This window comes from Lampetra planeri, unplaced genomic scaffold, assembly GCF_965212315.1.
Source record: "Lampetra planeri unplaced genomic scaffold, kcLamPlan1.2.h2 scaffold_128, whole genome shotgun sequence".
Taxonomy (NCBI): Eukaryota; Metazoa; Chordata; class Hyperoartia; order Petromyzontiformes; family Petromyzontidae; genus Lampetra; species Lampetra planeri.
Genome location: NW_027613996.1, coordinates 185,960 through 191,959, shown reverse-complemented (window position 1 = coordinate 191,959; position 6,000 = coordinate 185,960).

The following is a 6,000-nucleotide window of genomic DNA, read 5'->3' as shown; positions in this document are numbered from 1 at the left end:
GGGTGAGTGCATGAGTAAGCCGGTAAGTGAGTATGTGGGTGGATGGAGGGAGCTGGGCGGGCACGGCATGGGCTGGAGTGGAGGTGGACTGATGCGGTACGGGAGGATGTGGAGCTGAGTGGGCTTTGCCGACGACTGGTACCAGTGGTGTCGAGATCGGCCTCTGCGGGGAGGCTCGTGAAGGATGCTTCTACTTGGCAGTTGGCGACAGTCGCCCTCCAACAACAACGGAGGAGTGACACTCACAACAACGAGCGGAACACCGGATGATAAATATGCAGCAATTTGGCACAGTACGGGGTACAGGTGGTGCTGCCAGTCATCTCAGTCAGCCAACCCATGGCACCTGGGTCTGTTCCAGGACCTCCGGTCAGCGAGCCTTCGCCACTTCACGGGGCTTCAAAGTGCACCTAGGCCTGGCACAGGCGCTGTGGTGACGTCACTGTCACTTATTGGCGAATGGTGACGGTTGATAATGCAGCGGTGGTTGTGAGAGATGCCATTTTGGGGGGGGGGGGCGCCAACCCTGACCAGCTGTGAACCACCTCACGTCGCCCGCAGCCACCAGTGGCCACAGGGAGTTCTGGATGGGTGCGAGGGGCTGGTAACCCCCCTCCACCTTCAACTAAATCACCACACATTCACGTGCGAGCCCTTGGGTCTCTCTGATGAGTCTATGGGTCTCTGTGGTGAGTCTATGTTCTCTGTACAAGTCTGAGGGTCTGTGCGTAGTGAGTGTATAGGTCTATGTGTGATGACTCTCTGGGTCTCTATGTGATGGATATCTGTGGTGTACATATCCTGGCACAAGCGCCGTTAGTGGAGAATGCACCTCCCACTACTCCTGCTTGTTGTTGTGCTCGGGAAGGAGAGATAAAACTAGACTAAAATCTCAACGATTTTCATTTCACCAGGTAAGGTCCACTGAGATAAACATCTCTTTTATTACGCGCTTTTATTTAACTCACTCTGTTGTTGTTGTTGTCGTATCCTCAAATCTTGCAACTCAATTTTAACCCACTTCCCAATGTGGTATCGACTGCAAACTTGGTATACTTATGTCATACTGATGACAAAACTACATTCTATTAAAAAAAGTAGTTTTAAACATTCATTTTTATGTTATGTTTCGGCTTGGGTCTAATTGTCCACGCTCAACTGACGTTGGATGTACATCACCATGGTCCCTTACGTTATGGCAAGCATCGGGGCCACTTCCTGGAATCGTGGTACATTTAATTTAATTAAAGCGCGTTTAAAAAAACAAAGTACTTGCCACCAATAATAGCTCAACGAAGTGGCTCATCATCGCGTGTAAATTATAGCAGCTAAATACTTTAAACGAATATTCATATTCGTGGTTCTTTCGGTAAAGTCACGTAAATAGAAATAAAAAATTAGTAATGAAAATGAAATTTAAAAAAAATAGATTTTTTGTTTTCTATTTAGGTGACTTTACCGAAAGAACCAAGAATATTAATTCCTGCAGTCACGAAAGTTTTAAGTCAAAACTTTAAACGAATGTTTCTTAATGTGGAGAGAAAAACCGGAGGACCCGGAGAAAAATCCACGCGACCACGGGGAGAGACAGACACGCAAACTCAAAATATACAGCAGGCATCAGGGTCGGGATCGAACCTACAAACTCCTGTATACCAGGCGAGGTAGTTAGGGGGGAAAGCAGAGACAGCGAGAGGGAGAGGGAAGATAATTAGTCAAACTCACACTCAGTATTACTCACCAACCATGATACACTCACCATCACACTCACCATGATACACTCACCATCATACTCACGCATTCACCATCACACTCACCATCACACTCACCATCATACTCACGCATTCACCATCATACTCACACACAAGACCACACACATCAACAGTCGACATTCACCACTACGTGGCAGGGACGTCACCACAATAACCCAGGTGCCATGGATTGACGGCTGTGCCAGGCTAAGTGCACGAGGAGGTCACGGGCCAGACTCAGGTGCCATGGGCCGACTGCTCTGCCTGGCTCGGTACAAGAGGAGGGCTAGACCCTGGTGCTCTGGGTGAACTCGTGTGCCACCACCTGCACAACCACCACAGTAACAACCACACAACTATAATCACAACAATAACCACGACCAACAACTGCAACCACAACTATAATGTAACCACAACTATAATGTAACCACAACTGTAATGTAACCACAACTGTAATGTAACCACAACTATAATGTAACCACAACTATAATGTAACCACAACTATAATGTAACCACAACTATAATGTAACCACAACTATAATGTAACCACAACTATAATTCCCACCAGCCACGCGGCCGTCTGGGAGTGCCTCTCAGCAGCAGCAGGGACGAGCTCTGCTTGAAGCTGCGCCGTGAACTCAGCAGAACGTGACGGCTGTGGGCCAGGCGCCTCCTCTGTCTCCTCCCACCGCCGCCGCCACTGCTGATGTGGACACACCGCGCGAGGTTCTCACCTTCAGGCTGAGTCGACGTAGAGGAGGCCCAGCGAGCCGCCGCTTCAGAAGCTTTCGCTCGCCACTGACGGTGGCCGTGAGCGGGAATCCAAACCAGCCGCTCGCCACCCACAATCCACAGCGCGCGCCGCCTCCACTCGGCGGAAGTAGCAGCGGGGGGAGGGGGGTGGGGCATGGGGTGTGAGGGGGAGGGGCATGGGGGGTGAGGGGGAGGGGCATGGGGGGTGAGGGGGAGGGGCATGGGGGGTGAGGGGGTGGGGCATGGGGGGTGAGAAGGAGGGGCTTGGGGGGTGAGGGGCATGGGGGGTGAGGAGGGAGGGGCATGGGGGGGTGAGGGGGGTGGGGCATGGGGGGGTGAGGGGGAGGGGCATGGGGGGTGAGGGGGAGGGGCATGGGGGGTGAGGGGGAGGGGCATGGGGGGTGAGGGGCATGGGGGGTGAGGGGCATGGGGGGTGAGGGGGAGGGGCATGGGGGGTGAGGGGGAGGGGCATGGGGGGTGAGGGGGACGGGCATGGGGGGTGAGGGGGAGGGGCATGGGGGGTGAGGGGGAGGGGCATGGGGGGTGAGGGGGAGGGGCATGGGGTGAGGGGGAGGGGCATGGGGGGTGAGGGGGGAGGGGCATGGGGGTGAGGGGGGTGGGGCATGGGGAGTGAGGGGGAGGGGCACGGGGGGTGAGGGGGAGGGGCATGGGGGGTGAGGGGGGAGGGGCATGGGGGGTTCGCGAGGGGGGGAGGGGACATGGAAGGTGGTCGCGAGGGGAGGCAGAGGGGGGCATGGAGGGAGGAGCTAATGGCTGTGACATCACGGGGGGGGCGTGGTTACATTGTACCGCCCCCGCGTCTCGCGCCACTGGCAGTTTGGCCGTTAGAGATGTCTATGTAGTTTATACTTTAGTTGTTTACGTGGTGGTTTAGTTACTGCAGCTACATACTATTAACATTCCTTCCCTTTATTAATGCTACCCCTATCCCCTCCCGTTGATGCTGCTAATCTTGCATAATGCACGGGCATAATATGACTTTAAACCCCCCGCCTACGCATTTCACAAGTAGTACTAATCACATACCTGCATTTCCCATAAATATGCTAAATTCCTCTTGATATGCAAATTATTTTGTCAAGGCGCCCTTCCCCCCTTCCAACCCAGCTTAAATATGCGCTCCAAGCGTGGTGGTGTTTCATTCCTACCCACACACTCACTCATCCACAAACCCACTCACCCCCTCACTCATCCATCCACTCACATACTCACCCAGCCACTCACCTACTCACCCAGTCACATCCACATCCACTCACCATGCTACCCACTCAATTTCTAACCCACCCTCTCGCCCAACCACCCGGCCACTCCCTCAGCAACTCACCCACTAACCACGTAATTATTCACCCACCCACCCATCACTCAACCACCCAATAATTCAACCACCAAAACATTCAACCACCCACGAACTCAACCACCGAGCCACTCACACTCACCCACTCAACAACTGAGCCATTCATACACTGAACCACTCACTAAGCCACCCACTCAATCACTAACCCACACTCATGCACCCAGCCACTCACTCACTCAGCGACTCACCTATGACGCATCAACCCATCCACTCACTCATCCACCCACGCACCCACTCACGCACGCACCCACTCATCCACACATGCACGCACCCACTCATCCACACAATAAACGAATATTTCATTGGTTTTCCATTTTACTGTAGAGGCTCACTGACCTGGCCCAGCTTCGGCTCAGGTCCGACCCTCAGCCACACGAGCCTGGCCCTCACAAGGACACAGACCTCGCTGCTCTGAGGTCGCCCCTGGCTTGCCCTGCTCGGCTCTTATAAGTGCAGCGAGTCAGGGTAGTCCCAGGGCTAGCTAGCTGGTCTTCAGTCGTCACTGGTTCTTCTGCTCCAACGACTGCCTCGAGCTCTCTCACGCACCGCCTTATATAGCCAACTGCCCCCCGAGGGGCGGGGCTGTATGCGGACGTTGATGTAGACACTCCACGCACGGACCATGATGTAGACACCGCAACGTAATGGCTTGCTACACCCCGGTACGTAACACCTCTACATCTCGATTTAAAGCTTTCGTGACTGCAGGGATTCATCTTCTTGGTTCTTTCGGTAAAGTCACGCAGAAGGGAAGTAATAAAATAATTAAAAAATAAAACATAATAAAATCATTCTCACGACGTTTCGGCCACAACGCAAGCAGCCGTCCTCAGGTGAAAACCAGGTCTGTCGAGGCGACAGAGTCTGAATGATACACCACACGAGCTTGGAGCATATATATAAGCTGGGCGCCTTGACAAAGGAATTTGCATATCAAGAGGAATTTAGCATTTCCATGGGAAATGCAGGAATGTGATTAGTACTACATATGCCTGTGCATTATGCAGGATTAGCAGTATCAAAGGGAGAGGATATGGGAAATGCAGGTATGTGAATAGTACTAATTCAGCATCAAAGGGAGGGGATAGGGGTAGCATTAATAAAGGGAAGGAGTGTTAACAGTATGTAGCTGCAACAACTAAAACCAACGCGTAAACAACTAAAGTATAAACCACATAGTATCATCAGTATACTTACTATACTCTACAATAAGCTGAGTTACTAACAGTAAGTAATACATTACAATTCTACGTCGTAAAAATGATATAATATGCTTCCATCTAAACTTTATTCTCTTACATCACACGAGTCTAAACCGTACTATATACTGCCATAGACAAACCCAACATTAAATTATATACTGTCTCTGTGTTTGTATATGTGGATCGCCTCATGAACGACAATTTCAACCGAGAAGATGGATTCGGGCTTAGCAATCATTGGAAGGACGTAATACACCATTTCGGATCTTAACTGATTGTGTTCACGTTTACGGTGACTTTCAGCGGCTGCTGCTTCAGCTGAGCGCTGAAGCAGCAGCCCCCCCCCATCCCCGGACCCCTCCCCCACCCTCCGCTTCTCACCCTGACGCCACACAACCCGTGGGTAGGCGATGCCCTCTGGTGGACAAGGCGAGGTACAGGCGGCAGCACGAGACGCCAGCAGCGTTGCGCTGCCAGGGTTACTCTCCCGAACACCTCCGTACACTTACACACACCTACACACACCTCTATGCACTTACACACACATACACACACACCTCTATACACTCACACACACCTACACACACACCTCTAAACACTTACACACACCTACATACACACCTCTATACGCTTACACACACCTACACACACCTCTAGACACTTACACACACCTCTATACACTCACACACACCTACACACACACACACCTCTATACACTCACACACACACCTCTTTACACTTACACACACCTACACACACACCTCTATACACTTACACACACCTACACACACTTCTATACACTCACACACACCTACACACACTTCTATACACTCACACATACACACACACCTCTATACACTAACACACCTACACACACACCTCTATACACTTACACACACACCTACACACACACTTCTAT